General features: G+C 42.3%; 1 pseudogene; it reads right to left on the minus strand.

The window, feature by feature from the left end:
• LOC123483031 overlaps window positions 1-845 on the minus strand; it is a 9,925-nt pseudogene extending 9,080 nt beyond the window's left edge.
• Window positions 846-25,619: the final 24,774 nt, after the last annotated feature.

A 25,619-nucleotide genomic window follows, 5' to 3' on the forward strand; every position in this document is an offset into this window, starting at 1 on the left:
GTCTTGCTTGTTTCCTGGTTGTTGTCTCAATCTGTCTCAGCTCATGTTCATTATTGACCTCTCCTGTTCCACCCTCTGTGATGTAGAGCTCTGTGTAGATCTTATTGAGAAGTGTTGGGTTTCCTTGTTTAGCGATCCCCTCAAATACACATTGAAACTTCTTCTTTAGATTAGATTTGAGTTCACGTTGAAGAATCACAGCACGCTCATCTGAATCTAGAAATAACACAGAGCATATTAATATTACGTCTGTTTTAATGCCTACAGTATTCTAGGACTGTTATAACATTTTAAATGATAATACTTTATTCTCTTAACTGACTGTATAAATGTGTATATGTTTTCATAATGCATTACAGACTGGTGTGACTGATTATATTATTATGATCTCTCTCTCTCTCTCTCTCTCTCTCTCTCTCTCTCTCTCTCTCTCTCTCTCTCTCTCTCCCCTTCTCTGTCTAAATTAAGTAACACAACACATCCCTGCTGCTACTTGATGAGGTCACTTGGTGTAGTGTTAAGGCTGCTACAATATCACTGAGTTACACAGCTACTTTAGCTGTACTTTAGCTACAGCTTTTAAATGTTATAAAACAGCATTCAACATGAGGCAGACAGCTCTTACTTTTCTCCAGTGTGACAGCAAGCTCCTTCTGGTTCATTTTCCTCAGGACGTGCAGTGTGATCTTCAGAGCCCCATCTCTGGCACTGCTCTCCTGCTTCTCATCTTCAGCATCCACCACTTCCTTATCCTGCTTCTGACTCTCAAAGCCTTCTGGGAGTTCTGGACTAAGAATCCTCTTGAACATCTTCAGCTCGTTCTTCACAAATGTCATAATATTCTCTTCAAGCAACTGAAATAAATCAAGTAAATCAGTTAAGCAAGAGACTAAATGCTTTCTCATTAACACATGAATGAATGATTGACAGATCAACTTTACTTGAGGTAAACAAAAACAAATGTACATAACAGGACCACATACACTGAATATGGAGGCCAGGTCTGTTTGATGACTCTGGGAAGACTGACCACTGACAATCTCTGACTCTGATCTCTCCTGTTGGTTTCTGTGGACAAAACATGAGATTACATCTCCTCATCCAGGGAGTACACACACACACACACACACACACACACACACACACACACACACACACACACACACACACACACACACACACACACACACACACACACACACACACACACACACACACACACACACACACACAGGGAGGGAGGGAATGTTGTGTTCGTTTAATATTGTTTCAGGACTATGAAAATGGAAAAAATGATTAGCCTATGGATTATGAAAACAACAAAATAAATGGAAAAATGGGAGAGGAGAAATGACTAGAGACAGTGTTGTTTAACTCACTGACCATGACCCATGAGTTCTTCTTACCTTTGTTCACTAGAAACGTCTCTCTCTCTAAACACTATAGGTAGATGCATAGACCAGTCACTCTTCATGGACACACAGCTGGGTACAGGGGAGGCTGGTCTCTCCTGCTTGATTGGGCTTCAACACAACAGAGACAAACATTAAGTCGCTCACCTACTCTAATCATGTTTTTTGCTAAATACTACAAATCTGCCTCACTCTCAGAGAAATAAGTAGTACTGCTATGTTTTACACAGTAATAATATATACATCTGCCTCACTCTCTGAGAAATAAGTAGTACTGCTAGGTTTTACACAGTAATAATATATATCTACCTCACTCTCAGAGAAATAAGTAGTAATACTAGGTTGTACACAGTCATAATATATATCTGCCTCACTCTCTGAGAAATAATTAGTACTGCTAGGTTTTACACAGTAATAATATATATATCTGCCTCACTCTCAGAGAAATAAGTAGTACTGCTAGGTTTTACACAGTAATAATATATATCTGTCTCACTCTCTGAGAAATAAGTAGTACTGCTAGGTTTTACACAGTAATAATATATATCTGTCTCACTCTCTGAGAAATAAGTAGTACTGCTAGGTTTTACACAGTAATAATAATCAAAAAGAACGCTTGATCGAGGTGTTACTTTGGCAGATAATGTCACCCATCTAAATACATAGTTTTTTATTTATTTTTTATAATTAACATAATGTATGTTGTTTTTGGTTCATGTCAGTTTCATTGTGCTATGCTATAAATTGTTATTTTATTGTTGTAAGTGGTCAAATGAACTAGAAAATGTCATATTTTGCAATTCTGAGTAATTACTACTTTAGTAAGGATATATACTTTATTCAGTACTACTGCAGTTGTTAAATAATTCCAATAGATGGCAGCATAAGACCATGAATGACATTTCAGAAGGTTAGTTTAGTTTTCTCCCTGGATACACCACCACTCCCCCTCACAGGAAAACTCCTGCACACGCTTTTTACTGTCCCTTTCCACACTGCTAACGCAATAAGCCTGGACATTACTTTAGTCACCTCTGGTCGAGAAAAACGTATTTTCCTAGTACATTCATTGTCAGATTCATCAACCACCCGAGCCACTGCCTGTTCACCCCGCTATCATCCAATAGCGAGGTCAGTACAGGTGCATCAAAGCTGGGACTGAGAGAATGAATAACAGCTTCTATCTCAAGGCCATCAGACTGTTAAATAGCCATCACTAGCACATTAGAGGCTGCTACTGCCTATTGAAATCACTGTTCACTTTAATAATGTTTACATATCTTGCACTACTCATCTAATATGTATATACTGTATTCTATAATATACTACTGTATCTTAGTCCATGCCGCTCTGTCATTGCTTGTCCATATATGTATATATTCTTAAATTCCATTCCTTACTAGTTTTGTGTGTATTGGGTATATGTTGTGAAATTGTTAGATATTACTTGTTAGATATTACTGCACTGTCGGAGCTAGAAGCACAAGCATTTCGCTACACCCGCTATAACATCTGCTAAACACGTGTATGTGACAAATAACATTTGATTTGATTTGATGTAATTTATTGGCGGGCTGGAAGATGCACTCTTGTCTTTTCTATTCCGAGGTTATTTACTCCCAATATCAGATATTAAGATTATTTTCTATAATGCATGTAAACTAGCGTTGAGGTTACTGCATCTGACTAGTGATTATTTACTCGGGGTTCAACACCTGCTATAGTCACTATTTTGTTGCTCTTCCAAAAGCATCACAAGCCTAATACGAGATATATAGCTAACTAAAGTAATGAGTGACCATCTTAGAAAAACATGGGACATATAGTATTTGGTTGCATAATATTTTATGTCAATCATATTGCTGCTTGTAGCCTATAACTGATGCTTCGTTGTCTTATGCTGCCATCTATTGGAAATATTTAGCAATTAAAAGTTATTAATTCACATACAGACATTGGTGAGGCAGCTGAGAAATAAAGTGAATTAGATCAGTCTCAAACCTGACCCACGCCAATTGCTGGACTTTCACACAGAGTTTAATAAGTCACCCAATTCAAACCACATTTGAAAAATAAAACAAATGTCTTATTTATCAAGTGTTCTGTTTTGCAATTATACATATAATAAAATAACAACAAAATAATAAAAACGCTATTTAATACTATAATTGTATTTACTAAGATAATATTATTACTAAAATAGTTTCTAAAAGTGTTCTAGGCTACCCTACCCTAGAATTAGGGGTTAGGGTTACGGCTAAAATAGGTTATAAGTAGGGTAAGAGTTTCTGTATAGCACTTTGTGATATCTGCTGGTGTAAAAAGGGCTTTATAAATACATTTGATTGATTGTTAGGTTAAGGGTTTATGTGGCAAAAAACAGTATGGGTTTATGGCACTCTTGCTCCTCCTTGTGGCCGTATGTGGGTCCTACATAACTCATTCATGACACTTGCTAGGCTCATAATCTGAGGTAGCAACTGCGTCAGATCTACAAATCCATTAGCTAGACCACCCGATTAGACAACAATCACCCCATTATACCCATTTGGTTTGCAACTCAGTGAACCTGCGCAGCATTCGCTCAATTTGATGCCTACTAACGAAGATTTCGATGCATATCAAATTACCCAGCAGCCATTTAGAAACAACAAGTCCTCAAAAAAATTGTTATTTCTTAATTAAAAAATGTCTTCTGGCTGTTTAAATCGGCCACATCTTGAAAAACAGGACAGGAGCATGCGTTTTGTTTAGATTGTACACTTTTTTCTTAAAACAAATATGGTTAACGATGACCAGAAAATGTCTAATGTTTGATGGCTATCGGCCAGCCATTGCCTCATAAACGGTGTCTCACCTCACTATTGGTGACCACAACATGTACTCAGGTGAACAGTGTACGCGCTCACCAAGTAGCTGTAACCTTGTTAATATAAGTTACATGAGGTAAACCTACAGGGTTAACGCTCACCAAGTAGCAGTAACCTTGTTAATAATAAGTTACCTGAGGTAAACCTACAGGGTTAACGCTCACCAAGTAGCCGTAACCTTGGTAATAATCAGTTACCTGAGGTAAACCTACAGGGTTAATGCTCACCAAATAGCCGTAACCTTGTTAATAATAAGTTACCTGAGGTAAACCTACAGGGTTAACGCTCACCAAGTAGCAGTAACCTTGTTAATAATAAGTTACCTGAGGTAAACCTACAGGGTTAACGCTCACCAAGTAGCCGTAACCTTGGTAATAATCAGTTACCTGAGGTAAACCTACAGGGTTAACGCTCACCAAATAGCCGTAACCTTGTTAATAATAAGTTACCTGAGGTAAACCTACAGGGTTAACGCTCACCAAGTAGCAGTAACCTTGTTAATAATAAGTTACCTGAGTAAACCTACAGGGTTAACGCTCACCAAGTAGCCGTAACCTTGGTAATAATCAGTTACCTGAGGTAAAACTACAGGGTTAACGCTCACCAAATAGCCGTAACCTTGTCAATAATAAGTTACCTGAGGTAAACCTACAGGGTTAACGCTCACCAAGTAGCAGTAACCTTGTTAATAATAAGTTACCTGAGGTAAACCTACAGGGTTAACGCTCACCAAGTAGCCGTAACCTTGGTAATAATCAGTTACCTGAGGTAAACCTACAGGGTTAACGCTCACCAAATAGCCGTAACCTTGTTAATAATAAGTTACCTGAGGTAAACCTACAGGGTTAACGCTCACCAAGTAGCAGTAACCTTGTTAATAATAAGTTACCTGAGGTAAACCTACAGGGTTAACGCTCACCAAGTAGCCGTAACCTTGGTAATAATCAGTTACCTGAGGTAAACCTACAGGGTTAACGCTCACCAAGTAGCTGTAACCTTGTTAATAATAAGTTACCTGAGGTAAACCTACAGGGTTAACGCTCACCAAGTAGCCGTAACCTTGTTAATAATAAGTTACCTGAGGTAAACCTACAGGGTTAATGCTCACCAAGTAGCTGTAACCTTGTTAATAATCAGTTACCTGAGGTAAACCTACAGGGTTAGCGCTCACCAAGTAGCCGTAACCTTGTTAATAATAAGTTACCTGAGGTAAACCTACAGCGTTAACGCTCACCAAGTAGCCGTAACCTTGTTAATAATAAGTTACCTGAGGTAAACCTACAGGGTTAACGCAGGCAGGTCTCATTGATAACAATAGTGAAGCTGGCATTGTGACGCAGAACAATGGACTGGCAATAGAACGTTCTGAAGGCGAGTCGGTGTCACGGAGCTCAATAGAACTAATAGGAGCTGGCAGGGTGAAAAATGCCCAAACATAAGGCCTGTTGTTTCGAGATTACTTCATAACCAGGGACATAAGGTAATATTATGAAACTGGGCTCCATGGCGGATGCAATGAACTAATTTTATCCAAAATAAACCTTGTAAAAAATTTCACTTGATGCGCCCTGTCAAAGTCGCGTCAATTCAAATCTGGTATTAGGAACAAAAGAGGTCAACATGACTTCTAAGATATACTAGTTATTTTAATTAATGCAAAAACCTTCAATGGTAAATATGATGTTTCGTATATACGGGCTCTCTGAAATGCCTCGCAGGACATTCCAGAGAACTAACACATTGTTTCAGAAACAATACCCAAATACTCTGACAGAGGAAGTTTCCCACTTCTCTGCTGGCCAATTAGAGTAAAGGACTTGAGCGTGGTTTAAACTTACTCAGCCAATCCATTGATTCAGGGGTTGGTCTCATCTCCTCGGCGCCATTTGTTGCACACTTCAGCCAGGCACAAGATTATCATAACAACCTATCATAGTGAGAAGAGCCACCTCCCTTAGACATCATTCCTATGTCAAAGGAAGACTCACAGCTCACAAAGAACCAGTATAGTCTAGCATTTGAAGATACCATCCTTATCTTATTTTACCCCCTAAAACAGCTCTTCACATCAATCACAGCCTTGCCAGGTGTCACAGCCTACATTAGCCCAGTCAAGAATGCATTCTTTCTAAGTTAGTCATCCCATCAATTTAGGAGAATAATATAAATCCCCAATAGCCCGAAAAATAATATGCAAAAGTTCAGTCCTTGGACACAGAGGGATTAAACACTAAAGTTACCGTCCATCTAGTGAAGAGGAGAACCGGACAGAGGGATGGTAGGTAGCCAGCATCCGTCAACGAGAGAGAGAGAAGCCCTCCGCGGTATTTAACAGGTGGAAGAAACAACCAGGGAGCTCCATCGGTTCACAAGAAATGCAGGCAGCCGGTGATGATGTAGTGGTAGCTAGCTTAGCTAGCTGTACCGACTAGCTTGGATAGCTAGCAGGTCGTTCGTCTGTCCCTCGAGGATGATATTAGGGATTTATTATTCTCCTAAACTGATGGGATGACTAACTTAGAAATAATGCATTCTTGACTGGGCTAATGTAGGCTGTGACACCTGGCAAGGCTGTGATTGATGTGAAGAGAAGATAAGGATTGTGTCTTCAAATACAAGACTATAATGGTTCATTGTGATCTATGAGTCTTCCTTTGACATGGGAATGATGTCTAAAGGGAGCTGGCTCTTCTCACTATGACAGGTTGTTATGATAATCTTGTGCCTGGATTAAGTGTGTAACAAATGGCGCCGAAGAGATGAGACCAACCCCCTGCATCAACGGATTGGCTGAGAAAGTTTAAACCACGCTCAAGTCTTTACTCTAATTGGCCAGCAGAGAAGTGGGAAACTTCCTCTGTCATATTGGTATTGTTTCTGGAGCAATGTGTTAGTTCTGGAATGTCCTAGCGAGCATATCAGAGAGGCCGTGATATACGAAACATCATATTTACCATTGAAAGTTTTTGCATTAATTAAAATAACTAGTATACCTTAGAAGTGTGTTGACCTCTTTTTGTTCCTGATACCAGATTTGAATTGACGCGATTTGACAATTGGTGACACCCGTCGTGATCTGGTAGAAGGGACTTCGCTGGATACTTTCCGGCCCATTGGTCATCTCTTTCATTGGACTGTGTTTCACAAAAAGTCCGGACAAAATTAAAGGTAAGCAGATGCCTATTGTTAAATAACTGAAAATCTGCAAATTGGCTTTATTCAAATTAATTTTGTGAAACACCTGTCTGATGTAAGTGAACTAAATTATCAAACCATTATGAGTAGATAAGCACAATATTGTGACATGTAAACCTCTGGTGAATGTGATGTTAAAACATTGGTACCATTGAGTATTGTTTCTTTGACACATATCCAGAAGAGATATGGCTAGGTTCTGAGAAAATACTGAAGTCTCCAGGCTAGGATCACCAGGGGTGAGAACTGTGAGATACAGGGAATTATTGGCTAAGGGCGTTGGCTACTGACACATATCCATCGAGATATGGCTAGGATCAGAGGAACGCCAAAAATTTTAGTTGAGTATTGTTTCTGAGACACATATCCAGAAGAGATATGGCTAGGTTCTGAGGAAAATACTGAAGTCTCTGGACCACAAATGGTGGAACCGTGAGATACAGGGATTAATTGATCAAAGTGTAACGTTGTGGCACATATCCACTGAGATACGGCTACGATCATAACGGGCACTTACATTTTAGATAGTGTTACACTACTGACAAGTATCAGAGGGCGAGATACAGCTAGAATCAGGGGGACACTGGGTGTTGTTGTATGCATGAGTGCGCGAATGATCACAGACTAAATAAAATAGTGAATAGGGGTTATTAAAAAATAATAAACCTGTATATTAAGACGTCTGTGGCTGTCCAAACGGTATAATTTGGGAATAACTGTTGGATTTGTGGTTGCTTAAACCATATAACCCGTTAAAAACAATTGGGAACATAAAGCTAAAGTGATGAATTGTGTGACTGAACTAAAACGGTTGAATTGATATATTGAAATATAACGTTTGGTGTTTGGAAATAGCATAATACTGCTTTTGAATAGTTGTGTCGAAACAATTCGGTTTAGTATTTGATTTGAGGTTTGATGTTTGACATAGAATAATACTGGTTTTAGGTGCTTGGTTTGGGCTATTTGGTTTATTATTTGATTTAACGTTTGATGTTTGACCTGCAAAATACTGGTTAAACAATTAGACCGAAATAATTCGGTTTATAAACGTGCACCAACTTTAACTAATTAGGTGGGAATTATTTGATTTAAATAAATGGACTGGAGTACTTTGAGTAACGGCGAATATTGGAGGCGCGCTGGGACGAGAAGCAGCTCCTCACAGCTCCTCAAAAAGGTAGAGTTGCGAGGGAGGCTGGAGAGAGCGAAAGTGTGGCTTTTGGAGCCATGAAAAGACTGGGAGATGGCTGGGAACGCATGTGGGTATCTGGCGAGAGAGTGTTCTAAACTTGCTCACCGAGCGTAGACGTGCGTTGGTGAGAAAGTAGAGAATATTTACATGTGCGTTTTTGGTATTTCGGCAGACGCTCTTGTCTAGAGCGATTTATGGGAACAATTGGGGTTGAGTGCCTTGCTCGAGGGCACATCGGCAGATCTTTCCGCCTGGTCGGCTCGGGATTGTAACCGGTGACCTCTCGGTTGTTGGCGCGGCGCTATTGGTCACTAAACTGCCAGCCGCCCCATATGAGTTTAAGATTGTGGCGTTGTTGGATAATATGATGGCGGAATAAACTGACCATAAGTAATGTTGTTTTAGACGTAATGTATAATATAGTACAAAACAAATAGAGGGTTAAATTGAACTAATTATCATGGTAGAGCTAACGTAGTACAGTGAGGGAACTTGTTTGTGTCAGAGGGTAAAATGAGAAATCATTGTAATATGCTATTGGTGGAAATCTATTTATCATTTCAAGGCATGGAGTAACAATCTGCATTTATGAGTGTAAATTCCACGGCTGATGTGGTTGATTGAATGGGTACGATGAGTATTTGGTTTGGTAATGTTGAATGGACTATTTGTAGCGTGTTTAGGGTTAAATAGAAAAACTAACTTATACAATAGGGAATCAAAAGGAGAGAGAGTCTTTTGCTGAGGTGAAAGCTACTGCGATTTTCATTTGGTGACGTCACTTGCTCTATGAACTGGAAGTAGTTACATTGAGAGCATCGCAGATGGTGTGAAGTGACTGGCGTTGTCCCTGGTTGAATACAGGTAGGGACAGTAGACAAAGCTTTCGCAATGGGGCTATATACCTAAATTACTATGTGGATTGAGAAATGTGAAAGATTGAATTAGATAGCTTAAATAGAACTATTCTAGAAAAGTCTATGAAAATATGTAATAAGGTTACCATGCGCTCTCCCGAAGGAGCAAGGGAGGGTGAGAGACAGTATAGTTCAGATGATAAGAATGTCATTAAGCGTATGCTGACCAACGATAGGAAGTATTTGTTTTATTAATTAGGGCATAATCAGAGAGAACAGTTAAATACATTGAATAGCGAACTGAAATGGGTTAGCGGGGAAATACAAGATAAATGGACCATTTTGAAACGATAATTTATTTTGGTTAGGATGAAAGTATGCATTGGCTGTTGTGCTGGGGAATGGCGCCAGCCTGTAGTGGGTTATGGATTTGTTACATAAACTTATATTTTGGACTGGGGTGATAAAATAGGCTACAATTGTAGCATAATCAGAAAAAAGACACAATTTAATGTGAATTAGTTATTACAATTGTTGTTGATAGTTGTTACGGTTATTATCATTGATCCAGTAATGATATAAGGATAGTAGAGGAAGACAGGGGATTTAATCTCATTTAGGGAAGTTATATTAGGAAGAAAATACCATTAAATGAGGGAACATTTGATGTAACTGTGATTGTATTGGCTAAAAACTCAAATATGACATATACAGGGAGGACAGGAACAATAGAAGGGAAGACAGGTTTTTCTAGGGGGTTGAATAAATAATTGATAAATGGATCATTTGAGATGAGATCACATGTAGCAAAGTTAGGGTAATCAATTAAATAATCATAACTCGAGGAATTTTGAGTGGTTTAATGGATTAGTTAGGAGGAATTAGAATGATACAAACAATTATTAATGGGTTAAGACTGGGAATATCTATCATGTTTTGTGTGTACTACCATCTTTAGAATATAACTAGGAGAAAGAGATTAGCTCATCTCAGTTAGGGGCAGAATTTAGGTCATAAAAGTGAGCTATCAAATTGAGTGAGGCCTGGCTATTTGTGATTGTTGTTTTTTCAAATTGGGTTAAAATGGGTTCACAGAGCCAGAGGCTGTACAGAGAAAGGTGGAGCCCCCATGTTGTCCTAGTGAAAGAACATTCAGAGGAATGTTTATCACTAGGTAAATATAAAACAAGGGAAGAACATTACTGACTGGCAGAATACACCAAATGGGGATCAGTATGGCCACTCCACTGGGAGATATAGAATAAAGTAGAATGGGAGAGCAAAAACCCAGCCCAGTGTCCATCTGGAGATAAGTTTTAACGGATGACAGGAAGAGATTTTCTTAACTCAGGAACAGGAGGCTGAGTTAGCAGCAATTCTGTTCAAATTATGGTCACAAGGACAACAGATGTAGGACTAATAAAGGGGGTAGCTCCAGTACAAGTGATTCCTCGATTCGATAATAGACCATACAAAAAATGATACTATGAAACCAGAAGCAATAAAAGGGATAACACCTACATTTGAGCATTTACTTAAGGGAGGGGTGATAATTCCTGGAGATGTGGTACAATGCAACTCTCCATTATTTCCTGTTAGAAAGGAGGCACCTAGCGCCGACTGGAGGATGGTCATGGACTTACAGTTAGTTTAATAGAAATATCATTCCCAGAGTTCCATGTGTATAAAATCCACATACATTGATGAACCAATTGAAACCAGAGAACTCCTATTTTACAGTGATATATTTAGCTAATGCTTTCTTTAGCATCCAAGTTCATCCGGATAGTTAGGGGTGGTTTGGCTTTACTTTTCAGGGAAGGAAATGGACTTAGGCTAGGATGCCTCAAGGCTACTCGGAAAGTCTTACAATCTTTGCCCAGGCTATAACTAATAATTTGGGAAAGTTTGAACATAGGGGAAGGATGCAAATGTTAGTTTATATAGATGATATTCTATTGGCTAATCCCACTCAGGAGGGATGTAAGAGGGATACAATCCAATTGTTAACCTTCCTGGAAGAACAGGGACACAAAGTGAGCAGAAAGAAACTTAAACTTTGGTAGATCGAGGTCATTTACCTAGGACACACTATAACACAGGAGGGGAGAATGTTAAACTCATCCAAAAAAACTGCTATATTTGGAGCGCCAAAACCGTTAAAACAAAAAACAAATGATGAACTTATTGGTAATGATAAAGTGCTGTAAAGTTTGCGTACTCCATTATGTACTGCATACGGGTAAATTAAGTGATCTTATCTATGGGAAGGCAATGGTAGCCCATGGTAAAGTAATTTGGAACTCTAAGGAGGCATACATACATCAGGGATGTTATCCAAATGGTAGAGAGTAACGAGGGATATGACATTGGTAGTGATTTAAAGATGATTAGGTTTTCTGGTGGGCTATTAGATATAACTGGGTTAATCATGAACATAGAGATTTTATTCTTTGTTGCTAGACAGAAGACTTAGGTGACTTAAGAAATAGACTTGTCATGTCCAACAATTAGTCTTCAGGTCAAGCCCGGGAGAGCCTGGGTAGAACAGAGTTTGAACTAAACATAAGTGTTTTTATAAGATAAGAGATTGATTGATTGGATTACTAATTGATTCTGAACTGGATGAAAAGTTGAATTTAGCTTCCATAAAAGACAAAGGAAGTGGGAGGAGCAATAAAGGAGCAAAAGATAATCTAAAAATGAAAGACATGGCAATAGGATGATAAATTACATAAGAAATGGTTTAGAAAGGTGGAAATATTGACACATGGGCAAATCATGTGTCAAAAAGGGGGAGTGATAGGATTAAATAATATTGATAGAATTAAATAAAAATACTTAAAAAAAAAAACAACAATAGAAATTGAGAGCTGAGCATGTATGTGAAGATAGTTTATTAACCACACCCGTATGTCAGAGGTTTTGTGCCCTACAGGTGAACTAAAGGAGAAGGTGACCCACTCTATCACACCAGGAGACTGAGTGTGGATCCAGTCCCTAAAAGAAGAAAAACTGGAAGCAGGCCTGTTGGGAAGGGCCCTATCAAGTCCTATTAGATCAATCTGGGTGCATGTCACACACTGCAAAAAAGGTAAACCCAGTTACACCTGATGAACAAACACAGAGTTAGGAGAAAGATCCGATCACCACTATGGTTCGGGGTTGGCTCCTTAACGAAGATTCCTTACCCTGTCTGATCATCCCTGTGTGAGTTTGGTAGAAGGTGAAGTAATGGGTTGGCGTCTGACATGTTCTCAGGGCAAGGGTGGGGATTCACAGGTCTCCTGACAGTAGGTAGCTGTCTGATTGTGGGGGCCATATTCCTAACATACTCAAACCCTTCTGATCAGCCGAAAGTAGTAGTTAACCTAAAACAAGTTGATAAAATGATACCTGAGCACAGTCTATGAAGGCATAGGAGACAGTTAGACGTAGGGAAAGGGGAAGATTAGGGACTTTAGGGGAGGACATCACTATATGTATGTCACCATGTACATCCTGGGACTATGTAGTTGCTCATATCGAGAGCGTGGGGGATATGTAAATCTCCATACACAGTTTGGGGACAGGTGTAGTGTTGTGAGGGTAGGGAATTACCAGAAATGGCAGTGCGACCCATAGAAGGGTAGGTACTGTCTGAAAGTCTGAAGTACGCAAAAACAGGTTTATCCCCATGCAAACCACCTGGGAATGTGGTGAAAGAGTCTTGTAGTAACCGAACTATCAGTGTCCCCGATAACAAACTCATTCCGACCTAGGTTGCCTACGTTTGAAGTCTCAGGGGATTCTAATCGCTTTTCTAGGACTAGTAAGATAGGATACAGAGTAGGGCATCTTAGCTCTGCTCCTACACAGAGAATATCACAACTGAAAGAAAACATGACTAATCTCTTCTTTGTTGCAGACAGAGGATTGTAGGACCCAAAACCAGGCCTGTGCTGACATCTGATGGTTGTGTGGTGATAACTGATTGTGAACTCAACTACATATGTAAACAATCAAATGTGTCAGAGACTGGTGAGTTGTCAAATAGAAAGTAGGACCTCCTCCTGGAATCCTTTGATGAAAGGATCCTGTGATGGGATAGGAGTACCTCGAGAGGTTCCAGAACAATTCAAAGCTAGGAATCAGACCGCAGTTGAGTTTGAATCAAGTATTTTTTGTTGGTCAACAATTAATAAAAACTTAGATTGGATGAATTATATTTACTATAACCAGCAAAGATTTATAAACCACACTTGTGATGCAATAAAGGGATTAGATGAGCAGACAGCGGCAACTATCTTAATGACAAAGCAGAATAGAATAGCGTTAGATATGCTTTTGGCTGAGAGGGCGGAGTTTGTGTTCTGTTTGGATCTATGTGCTGTATTTTCATCCTCAAACAATATAGCACCGACGGGTCAGTGACAAAAGAGCTTCATTGGGAGTAACTACGCTGACAAACAAACTGGCTGAGAACTCTGATATTGATAGCTCCATAAACGGTTGGTTTGATAACATATTTGATAAATGGAAAACTATTGTTGTAACTATTCTGGGTGAAGTTATAGCTTATATGGGTATACTTGTTCTTTGTGGATGTTGTCTTATTTCCTGTGTCTGAGGTTTGGTGAGAAAGGAGATGGAGAAGGTGATTTCCCACAGATGGTGAGATAAGGCCCAATCCTGGACTCCAACCCAGGAATGGAGGATATGACCTACCAGGCTTGGTGGAGTGACACTAGAGGGGTGTCTAAAGGGGGCCAAAATATACTTCTCTGTTTGTGTTTTATGTTTTAATAGTCTTATGTTTTGTGTTCTATTAATCCTGTGTTTTATGCTTTATTAATCAAGTTAACCATGTGAATGTTTGTCTTTTCTTATGTGATGGTTTGAAGTTCCTTGGTGACTGGTAACAATTTGCAAGTGGGGTGTAGATGAACTGAGGGTTTGCATTTTTAGTAACATTATGGCCTATTAATAAAAGTGTTATTTTTTGTTTGTATTGTATTATAATGAATGACAATCTGTGTTTTCTTATTTTTTGAATCACACCTTATGAGGTGTGAAAAGGGGGACTATTAGGGATTTATTATTCTCCTAAACTGATGGGATGACTAACTTAGAAATAATGCATTCTTGACTGGGCTAATGTAGGCTGTGACACCTGGCAAGGCTGTGATTGATGTGAAGAGAAGATAAGGATTGTGTCTTCAAATACAAGACTATAATGGTTCATTGTGATCTATGAGTCTTCCTTTGACATGGGAATGATGTCTAAGGGAGCTGGCTCTTCTCACTATGACAGGTTGTTATGATAATCTTGTGCCTGGATTAAGTGTGTAAACAAATGGCAAGAGATGAGACCAACCCCTGCATCAACGGATTGGCTGAGAAAGTTTAAACCACGCTCAAGTCTTTACTCTAATTGGCCAGCAGAGAAGTGGGAAACTTCCTCTGTCTAGTATTTGGGTATTGTTTCTGGAGCAATGTGTTAGTTCTCTGGAATGTCCTGCGAGGCATATCAGAGAGCCCGTATATACGAAACATCATATTTACCATTGAAGGTTTTTGCATTAATTAAAATAACTAGTATACCTTAGAAGTCATGTTGACCTCTTTTGTTCCTGATACCAGATTTGAATTGACGCGACTTTGACAATGATGACGAACCCGTTCAACCACACAATTAACCAAGAATAGCGACTGAAAAGGATCTGGCTACACTCATACTGTCACTGACCATTAAGCAAAAAAGCAAATTGAACAATAAACTTCGGTGTCTCAACACTGTAACGAACTCAGTCGTTGTTCCCCAACATCACCTCAGCCCACTCTGCGCGTAACTGGACAATATGCTTGGCGCCAAACCGTACGTGGACGCGGACAGTTCTGTACGGGGACGCGGACAGTTTCAGAACGCGGACATGAGCAGAGCCACACAATAAACTAAACCAAGTCTTTACAGTCGGGTACATTAGTAATATTCATTTTTTATTATGTAAAACAAAATGATTCGTTTTTTAAAACAATGTTTTGAGATCTGGGCCCATATCCAAAAAGCGTCTCAGAGTAGAAAATGTGTCGTATAAGTGCTGAGAATAAAGCCGTTTTAGTCCTACTCTTATGGGTATAAATTAAAGCTATGCATGAAGCCTCTTCATTCATAAGTGTCCCACCTAGTTGGCAGATATTTAGGACACCTCATGAGCTGTCCTAACCAGTTAAGAGGTACCAGCAGGTGTCTTGATAATAGAAACATGCAGCGAGTCAGTGGTTCCTGTGCAACATGTAATTGCTTTGGAGCAGTGGCGACCTGTCATTCAGGGCAGAGCCCCACCTGTTTTGCAGATGCTCTTACCCAGAGCTATTTACAGTAAGTGCATTCATCTTAAGATAGCTAGGTGAGACAACCAGATAATACAGTCAAATATACAGGATATGAACATTCAATTTCAACTAAACAATGGATATATAGCGTTTTGCAATAACAATTATAATAATGATATACATCTAAAATCTATTAATTAAACATCTGAGAACAGTAATATTGAAGGTACCAATAAGCAACCATTTCTGATTAAAAAACACATGTGAAAAATTGTGGAAATAGTATTTACGAAATAAACTCTTAATAATTCTTAAACAAAATTGACATCTCACCTCTTAGCTTTGGTGTCATGTCCCCCAGAGAGACTCATTTTAGAGGCAGGGCCCCCCTCCTCTCTCTCCCCAGAGAGACTCATTTTAGACCACTGATCCCTAAACAGAGATCCAACATGTTGGCTGTAGTTAACACAGTCATTCTTGAATGTGAATTGTTATCATTTATTAATTATCTCTCACAAAACATTTACTAACAGACATATCGAAACAGTCAGGTGATTTAATGCAATCACATGAATATGTAGTTGTGACATCTCTTCTCCATGGTAACTGTCAATAATAATAATAAGTCACTGTTTGTTAAGGTAGTTAGAGACAGTGCAGCAACACAAGGCCATGTCTCACACTTATTTGTATTCATTAAAAGTCGGCCATTTATTATTTTTGAATTTGTTCTTTTCTAAACGTGATCTGAGAACAATGTAGACAGAAGGGCTAAAACGGGCTTGATTGATCTGGGGGATCAGTGATCTATACAGAAAGGTTTTTTGCAACAATTAAGAGATTTTATATTATTTAAAGTAGGCTAGGTTATAATGTATAACAGTAATTTTTTGTGTAAAGCAGATCAAGGTCTATACCTCAGCCAGTGGTGACCCCGTCATTCAGGGCAGGTGGCCTTTCCTGTTTTGCATGTTATTGTGGCATCAATACGTGTCGCATATCAGTTAGCAAAAAATGTAAAATAATATATATATAATTGAGTTAATAAAACACACAAAAAACATGGTCTCTTTTTTGTTTTCTTGAGTAAGGCAGCTCCAAAATGCAGGTGTTTCAGCCTAGCTCAGTGCTTTCTGTCACGGTTAACTAAGCCAGAACCCAGAAGCAGACCAGGACACGGTACGTGAGACAAAGGTGAGTGTTTATTTATAGAGTCCGAGTGAAGCTGAATAATCCAGGGAACAGAGCGGGTGGCGTGGATGGGTTGTTGAGGGTGCAGTGGTTGGTCCGGTGATCTGGCTGGCAGCCGCCGACCATCAGGCAGAGGTTGGGTGAAGGTTCCGGATGAGAGACTGCAGACAGAACAAAACGGAGGTGAGTACACAGCAAATCAACAAGGTGCAAAACAACAAAACTAACGCTAGAACTCAAAGGCTGATACGCTGACAAACATACGTTCATGGCTAACGATCCGGCAGGAACTGGATGTTGGGCCAGGAAGCCTAAGAAGGGTGATGATCAGGACCAGGTGTGCAGATTGCTGATGGGATGCAGGTGCGGAAAACCAGAGCGCTCCCCGATGCGTTCCCGAACCCTCGGGAAACTGGAGAATACGAGCAGGAACACTAGTCACCGGATAGGACCCGACTCAGACAGCCGGGATCGTCACAGTACCCCCCCGGCTAACGCCACCGGGCGGACTTCCGAGCGCCAGGATGGAGGCGGTAGAAGTCACTGATGAGGTTCTGCGTCTAGGACCTGTCGCCGCGAATCCAACTCCTCTCTTCAGGGCCATACCCTCCCAGTCCGAGATATGGAAACCCGGCCCCGCCGTCTGGAATCCATGATGCGACGCACCGTGTAGGCAGGACCACCTCCGATCATCCGAGGAGGAGGAGGAGGAGGCGGAGGAGGCAACAGAGGACTGAGGAAGACAGGCTTGAGGCAGGAGACATGAAAGGTGGGATGGACTCTGAGCGTCCCTCGGTAGTTTGAGTCGAACTGCCACTGGATTGATCACCTTCTCCACCACAAACGGACCAATGAACTTCGGCAACAACTTCCTAGACTCAGTCCGTAACGGAAGATCCCGTGGCTGGCTAACCAAACCCTATCTCCGATGGTATAGGTGGGAGCGGGAATCCGGCGACGATTCGCCTGGAGCTGATACCGGTCCGAAACTCTAAGGAGTGCCTTTCTGAGCCCGATGCCAGGTCCGGTGGCAACGCCGAATAGGGCCTGAACAGAAGGCACTGAGAGCTCCTTCTCCTGAGAAGGAAACAGGGGAGGTTGGTAGCCATACATGCACTGGAAGGAGACATCCCAGTGGCAGATGTAGGAAGAATTGTGGGCATACTCAACCCAAGGCAACTGAGAGACCCAGGAGGTGGGGTTGGAAGAGACCAGACAGCGTAGCGTTGATTCCATCTTCTGGTTGGCTCTCTCCGCCTGACCATTGGATTGGGGGTGAAAACCAGATGTGAGACTGACCGTAGCTCCAATGGCCAAACAGAAGGACTTCCAGACAGCAGAGGTAAACTGAGGGGCCACGGTCGGAAACGATATCACTGGGCAAACCGTGGACCCTGAAAACCTCCCTTAACCAGGATCTCGGACGTCTCCGAGGCAGAGGGAAGCTTGGACCAATTGGCACAAAGTGGGCGAACTTGCTGAATCTGTCCACGATAGTCAGAACGACCGTGTTTCCCTCAGAAGCGGGCAACCCCGTGACGAAGTCCAGGGCCAGATGCACCATGGTCGCCGGGGAATAGGAAGGGGTGAAGTAGTCCAGAGCTGGGCCGATTGGTACTCTTATTCTGCGCACACACTGGACAGGCAGCAACAAAACCCGAGTATCCTCGGCCATGGCAGGCCACCAAAAACGTCCTGCGAAGAAACGCATAGTCCGAGCCCACGCCAGGGTGACAAGCCATCTTGCTGGCGTGGGACCATTTGAGGACAGCAGGACGAACCGACTCAGGCACAAACAACCGACCGGGTGGACCGTTACCGGGACCCGGGCTGAGTCCGAAGGGCCGCCAGCACCTCCTCCTCAATCTTCCACATAACTGCTCCCACGACGCAGTTCCGGGGGAGGATTGTCTCGGTCTTGGACCCACTCTCCTCCGTCTTGGAGAACATCCGGGACAAGGCGTCCGCCCTGCCGGTTCTTAGATCCAGGTCGAACGTCAGGGCAAACTTGAATCGTCCAAAAACAACGCCCACCTGGCCTGACGGGAGTTGGAGACGTTTAGCCGATTGCACGTAAGCAAGATTCTTGTGGTCCGTCCAGACCATAAACGGTTGCTCCGCCTCCAACCAGTGGCGCCACTCCTCCAAGGCAAGTTTCACCGCGAGAAGCTCCCGGTTACCCACATCGTAATTCCTCTCCGCAGGGCGAAAGGCGACGAGAGTAGTAGGCGCAGGGATGGAGTTTACTGTCCGTGGAGCATCGCTGCGACAGGATGGCGCCAACTCCACATCAGACGCGTCCACTTCAACGGCAGAACTGACGGGCCGTGTCCGGTTGAGAGAGAATCGGTGCGTTGGTGAATCGCCTCTTCAAATCCAGAAACGCTCGATCCGCCTCCAGATTCCACTTGAAGGTCCTGATGCTGGAAGTCAAGGCAGTTAACGGAGCGGCCACACGGCTGTAATCCCCGGATGAATCTGCGGTAGAAATTCGCAAACCCCAAAAATCTCTGGAGCTGCAATCTCGTACCGGGCTGGGCCCATTCCAGAACCGCTCTAACCTTCTCCTGGTCCATCCTAATCTCTCCCTGGAGATGATGTACCCAGAAAGGATGTCGTGTGGGCGTGAAACTCGCACTTTCCTCGGCCTTCACAAACAGGCGATTCTCCAACAATCGCTGCAGAACCTGCGGACATGCTGGACGTGGTCGGAAGGCTCCTTCGAGAAGATCAGAATGTCATCCAGGTAAACAAACACAAAGAGACCGATCATATCTCTCAGAGACGTCGTTCACCATACTCCGGAATACCGCTGGAGCATTGGTCAGTCCAAACGGCATCACCTGATACTAGGTGACCCATCGGTGTATTGAAACCCGACAACCACTTCGTCCCCCTCTCTGATCCGGGACCAGGTGATACGCATTGCGTAGGTCTAGCTTGGTGAACACCGTAGCACCCTGTAAGGAGTCGAAGGCAGAACTCATCAAGGGCAGGGGATACTTGTTCTTGACCGTGATGTCATTCAACCCCCCGATAATCAATACACGGTCGAAGAGAGCCATCCTTCTTACCCACAAAGAAGAATCCTGCCCCCAGGGGTGATGACGAGGGACGAACGAGACCAGCAGCTAGGGACTCCTTGATGTAGGTCTCCAACGCCTCACGTTCAGGTCGGGAGATACTGTATAACCTTCCCTTGGGGTAGACAGCTCCAGGGACCAGGTTGATGGCACAATCATATGGTCGGTGGGGAGGGAGTGACAGAGCCTTCTGCTTACGGAAAACTTCCCCCAAATCGTGATATGTCTCGGGAACCAGGGACAAATCTGGGGGTTTAGCCTCAATCACCTGACTGGGAACCGAATGGGGGCAGGCAGTCTTGAGACAGTTAGCATGACAATCAAGGCTCCAACTCGTTACCTTGCCCGTCACCCAATCGAACGTGGGATTGTGTTCCTTCAGCCAGGGGTATCCAAGGACCAGAGGAACATGGGAAGACGGCAGAATGAAGAATGAAATCATCTCAGAATGATTCCCGACAACCGCATCTTAACCCGGTTCAGTCCTCATCGTGATACGTGCCAGACTACTGCCGTTCAGAGTGGTAGCTTCAATGGCTTCCGGCAATTGCTCCTTGGAAAGCCCCAGCTGTTCCACCAACTCGGCATCTAGAAAGCTTCCATCGGCACCTGAATCGATAAAAGCGTTAATCGCTAAGCTCTGATTCCTGTTCATAAGGGTAGCCTGGGAAACGGGGTCTGACAGAGGTATTGAGAGGTCGAAACTGGCTCGCTAAAAGTCCTCCCAACTTTAGCGAGCCGCGCAGTTTGACGACCCGACTGGATCCTGAGAAGCTGATCGGTTGGACGGAACCCATTGCTTCTCCCTCCTTCGCTCTCGGACTCGATTATCCACCCGAATAGACAAAGCTACTAAGCTGTCCAGGTCACTAGGGCTCCGGATAGGAGATCAACTCATCCTTGAGCTGTCCGACAGACCCTGGTAAAAGGCCGCTTGCAGAGACTCCTCGTTCCACCCACTCTCCACAGCCAACGTCTTGAACTCGATCACGAAGTCGGCCACGCTGCGAGTTCCTTGGCGAGGCGAAAACAGGCGCCTAGCTGCGTCCCTCCCTCGGACGGAATGGTCGAAGAGCTTCCTCATCTCGGCCGTGAACCCCTGGTATGAAGCCATGCAGGGATCCTGTCGTTCCCAAACGGCTGAAGCCCACTCCAGCCTCGACCACGCAGCAACTCAATCACAAAGGCTATCCTAGCCTTGTCTGTGGCATAAGAGTAGGGCTGTAGATCGAACACTAGTCCACACTGCATAAGGAAGGAACGGCATCTTCCCAGCTCTCCCTCATACTTATCCGGCGTCGGAACCTTGGGCTCACGGATGGACACAGCTTCAGAAGCGGCAGGCGAGATGGGTGAAACCGGTAGTGGATCCTCCACCGGACACTTGCGTTGGTTCTGGACCTCCGTCAGACCGGTAGAAAGGTTCCGAACTGACAACGCGATCTCCTGTAGTACCGTGCTATGATAGCCCAACCTCTTCTCCTGCTGGGTAATAGCATGGCGAACAGAGTCCAAGTCCGCTGGGTTCATTACTGGCCGGATCGTTCTGTCACGGTTAACTAAGCCAGAACCCAGAAGCAGACCAGGACACGGTACGTGAGACAAAGGTGAGTGTTTATTTATAGAGTCCGAGTGAAGCTGAATAATCCGGGGAACAGAGCGGGTGGCGTGGATGGGTTGTTGAGGTGCAGTGGTTGGTCCCGGTACTGGCTCGGCAGCCGCGACCATCAGGCAGAGGTTGGGTGAAGGTTCCGGATGAGAGACTGCAGACAGAACAAACGGAGGTGAGTACACAGCAAATCAACAAGGTGCAAAACAACAAAACTAACGCTAGAACTCAAAGGCTGATACGCTGACAAACATACTGTTCATGGCTAACGATCCGGCAGGAACTGGATGTTGGGCCAGAGCCTAAGAAGGGTGATGATCAGGACCAGGTGTGCAGATTGCTGATGGGATGCAGGTGCGGAAAACCAGAGCGCTCCCCGGAGCGTTCCCGAACCCTCGGGAAACTGGAGAATACGAGCAGGAACACTAGTCACCAGACAGGACCCGACTCAGACAGCCGGGATCGTCACACTTTCTGTGGTGGTGGGGCAAGCCAGAAGAAAATACGGAGCGTTGCTTCGTGATTGGCTCAGTGTTCTGTCACTCATGGGGACACTACGTCACTGCCAAGTCTAAGGGTAGAGCTAGAAAATTCAAGCCCCTTGGGTGCTGCCACAGAGTTACATTAGAAGTGCCCATCCAAGAAGGTCATTGGCCAACAGATAAAATGACGTCAAATCACATTATATCTACAGTAGCTTTGATTGGACTGATCATGTCAACATCATACTTTCAAAATCTTAGCCAGCAGTCATCATCACGAATCAGGTCGACAATCTACAGGCAAATCCTTTTTAATCCTTGTCATATGAAGAGAAATAATGAAGAGAAATGATAGGACAGCTGTTGGGACTCTGCTGTCGGGACTCTGCTGTTGGGACTCTGCTGTTGGGACTCTGCTGTTGGGACTCTGCTGTTGGGACTCTGCTTTATGTAGGCCCTAACAGTTTGTGGGCACCGTTTGTCAACGTTATAGTGCAATGAATGTATTGTTTAGTGTTGTGTTGTGGAGTGGCTTTGCTGGCATGCATCCCCCTTTATTTATGTTTTGCCCCACCAAGATTGACATGCTAAAATCACCACTGACCTCAGCTATAGCCTAGATGACCAGCCTAAACCTGTTCAGATCAGTTCCCATAACGTTATAACAGTAACAGTAGCAGGAGCCTAGTCCTGATACAGATGGAGGTCTATACCTCAGCTATAGCCTACATATCCTAGATGACCAGCCTAAACCTGTTCAGATCAGTTCCCATAACGTTATAACAGTAACAGTAGCAGGAGCCTAGTCCTGATACAGATGGAGGTCTATACCTCAGCTATAGCCTACATATCCTAGATGACCAGCCTAAACCTGTTCAGATCAGTTCCCATAACATTATAGACCTAACAGAAGCAGGACAGAGCTTGTAGCCTAGGCATGGTATTTTACACACCATTTCAAACGGAGACCATCAGGTTGGTCAGCATGATAAGTGATCATAGCTCAAACCTACTCTGACTATTGAATGCCTGACGTCGACCTAACCTTACAATAGTTTGTAGTTTAGCCTAGACCTACGAGAGTCTGCCCGTCTTTCCTACATGTCAACACATTTATCCGACTTCTAATGTTACCGAGAAATATGTGCCACAGTTTCAACAGCCATTGTGTAACTGCGTAGGCTACACACTTACTTTCACGTTCATATGAGGAAATCACATAACTTCTTACAGTCGCTGGTGCAGCCGCCTGTTCTCTTGCAGATGAAGTAGCTTTTATAGGCGACTCATTCAACCAGCCTAAACAACAGTAAATAAAAGATGTCAAATGGTCAAAAGTCAATCCTGATATAGCCATGTACATCAAAGAGAGGTGTATTACTACATATGTAGGATCTTAATTTTAGCCAGTTTGCTACAGCAGGAAAATAATCCTGCAGCAACAGGACATTTGAATTAGTATGTTGATTATAATTAATGAACAATTTTTTAAATAGAAAAGTGGAATTGATCATCTTCAGAAACCTTTTTTAAAGCTTAAAAACACTCAAATACACTACAAGTTTTAGTTATCCTGCAACAGGTTGATCAAATTAAGATCCTACATCTGTACAGAGATTATGTTTTTATCTAAACCAAGGCAGTTTGAGTTATTAGCAATAACGTTGCAACTGTCAGCTGCTGTAAACCTATGTGATTGGATGTTATAGACCCATCTGAACAGTTTCTTTCCCCATGTTGTAGCCCTCACCAACTGGCCATCTGGCCCATAGAGACTAAAGGACTATACACTCTATGCTGCTCACCACATCAAGCCATCTCTGAACTGTACACTACCATCTGGTCCATAGAGACTAAAGGACTATACACTCTATGCTGCTCACCACATCAAGCCATCTCTGAACTGTACTCTAAATAACTGAACTATACTGCATTAGCACTCTGTTCATCTCTCTTAGATATATTTATACTGGTACTGTATATGTATACCCACTGTACTGTATATCTGTATATCAACTGTATTCCCACTGTACTGTATATCTGTATACCAACTGTATTCCCACTGTACTGTATATCTGTATACCAACTGTATTCCCACTGTACTGTATATCTGTATATCAACTGTATTCCCACTGTACTGTATATCTGTATATCCACTGTATTCCCACTGTACTGTATATCTGTATATCAACTGTATTCCCACTGTACTGTATATCTGTATACCAACTGTATTCCCACTGTACTGTATATCTGTATATCAACTGTATACCCACTGTACTGTATATCTGTATACCAACTGTATTCCCACTGTACTGTATATCTGTATACCAACTGTATTCCCACTGTACTGTATATCTGTATACCAACTGTATTCCCACTGTACTGTATATCTGTATATCAACTGTATTCCCACTGTACTGTATATCTGTATATCCACTGTATTCCCACTGTACTGTATATCTGTATATCAACTGTATTCCCACTGTACTGTATATCTGTATATCAACTGTATTCCCACTGTACTGTATATCTGTATACCAACTGTATTCCCACTGTACTGTATAACTGTATATCAACTGTATTCCCACTGTACTGTATATCTGTATATCAACTGTATTCCCACTGTACTGTATATCTGTATACCAACTGTATTCCCACTGTACTGTATAGCTGTATACCAACTGTATTCCCATTGTACTGTATATCTGTATACCAACTGTATTCCCACTGTACTGTATATCTGTATATCAACTGTATTCCCACTGTACTGTATGTCTGTATACCAACTGTATTCCCACTGTACTGTATATCTGTATATCAACTGTATTCCCACTGTACTGTATATCTGTATACCAACTGTATTCCCACTGTACTGTATATCTGTATATCAACTGTATTCCCACTGTACTGTATATCTGTATATCCACTGTTCATTATCTTATAGCTCTATGCTCACTCTTCCTAGTTGTGTATAATGTTGTACAGACATTTGTGTAAACTCTTCTGTCTGTATTCTGTCTCTAAATGTTCTATATCACTATCACCATGTAGAATTATGTGTACAGATGTAGGATCTTAATTTGATCACCCCCCACTGCAGAATAACTTTCCCGCAATGCAGGAAATGTAAAACTTGTAGTGTATTTTAGGTTTTAAAATGCTTCTGAAGTTTGTAATTTCCACTTAGAAATGGCAGACTTGAGTTTCCCTTACTAAAAATGTATCAACCGCTACAAAAATGTCCATTAATTATAATTCACATAATAATTCACATTTCCTGTTGCTGTAGGAATATTTTCCAGCTGTAGCAAACTGGCTCAAATTAAGATCCTACATATGAATGTGCAAATGTACTTGGCGAATAAAGGTGATTCTGATTTTGCAAAGGTTGAGTCTCTAGATTCCCTTGC

The sequence above is a fragment of the Coregonus clupeaformis genome, unplaced genomic scaffold (genome assembly GCF_020615455.1).
Source record: "Coregonus clupeaformis isolate EN_2021a unplaced genomic scaffold, ASM2061545v1 scaf0014, whole genome shotgun sequence".
NCBI classification, from domain to species: Eukaryota; Metazoa; Chordata; class Actinopteri; order Salmoniformes; family Salmonidae; genus Coregonus; species Coregonus clupeaformis.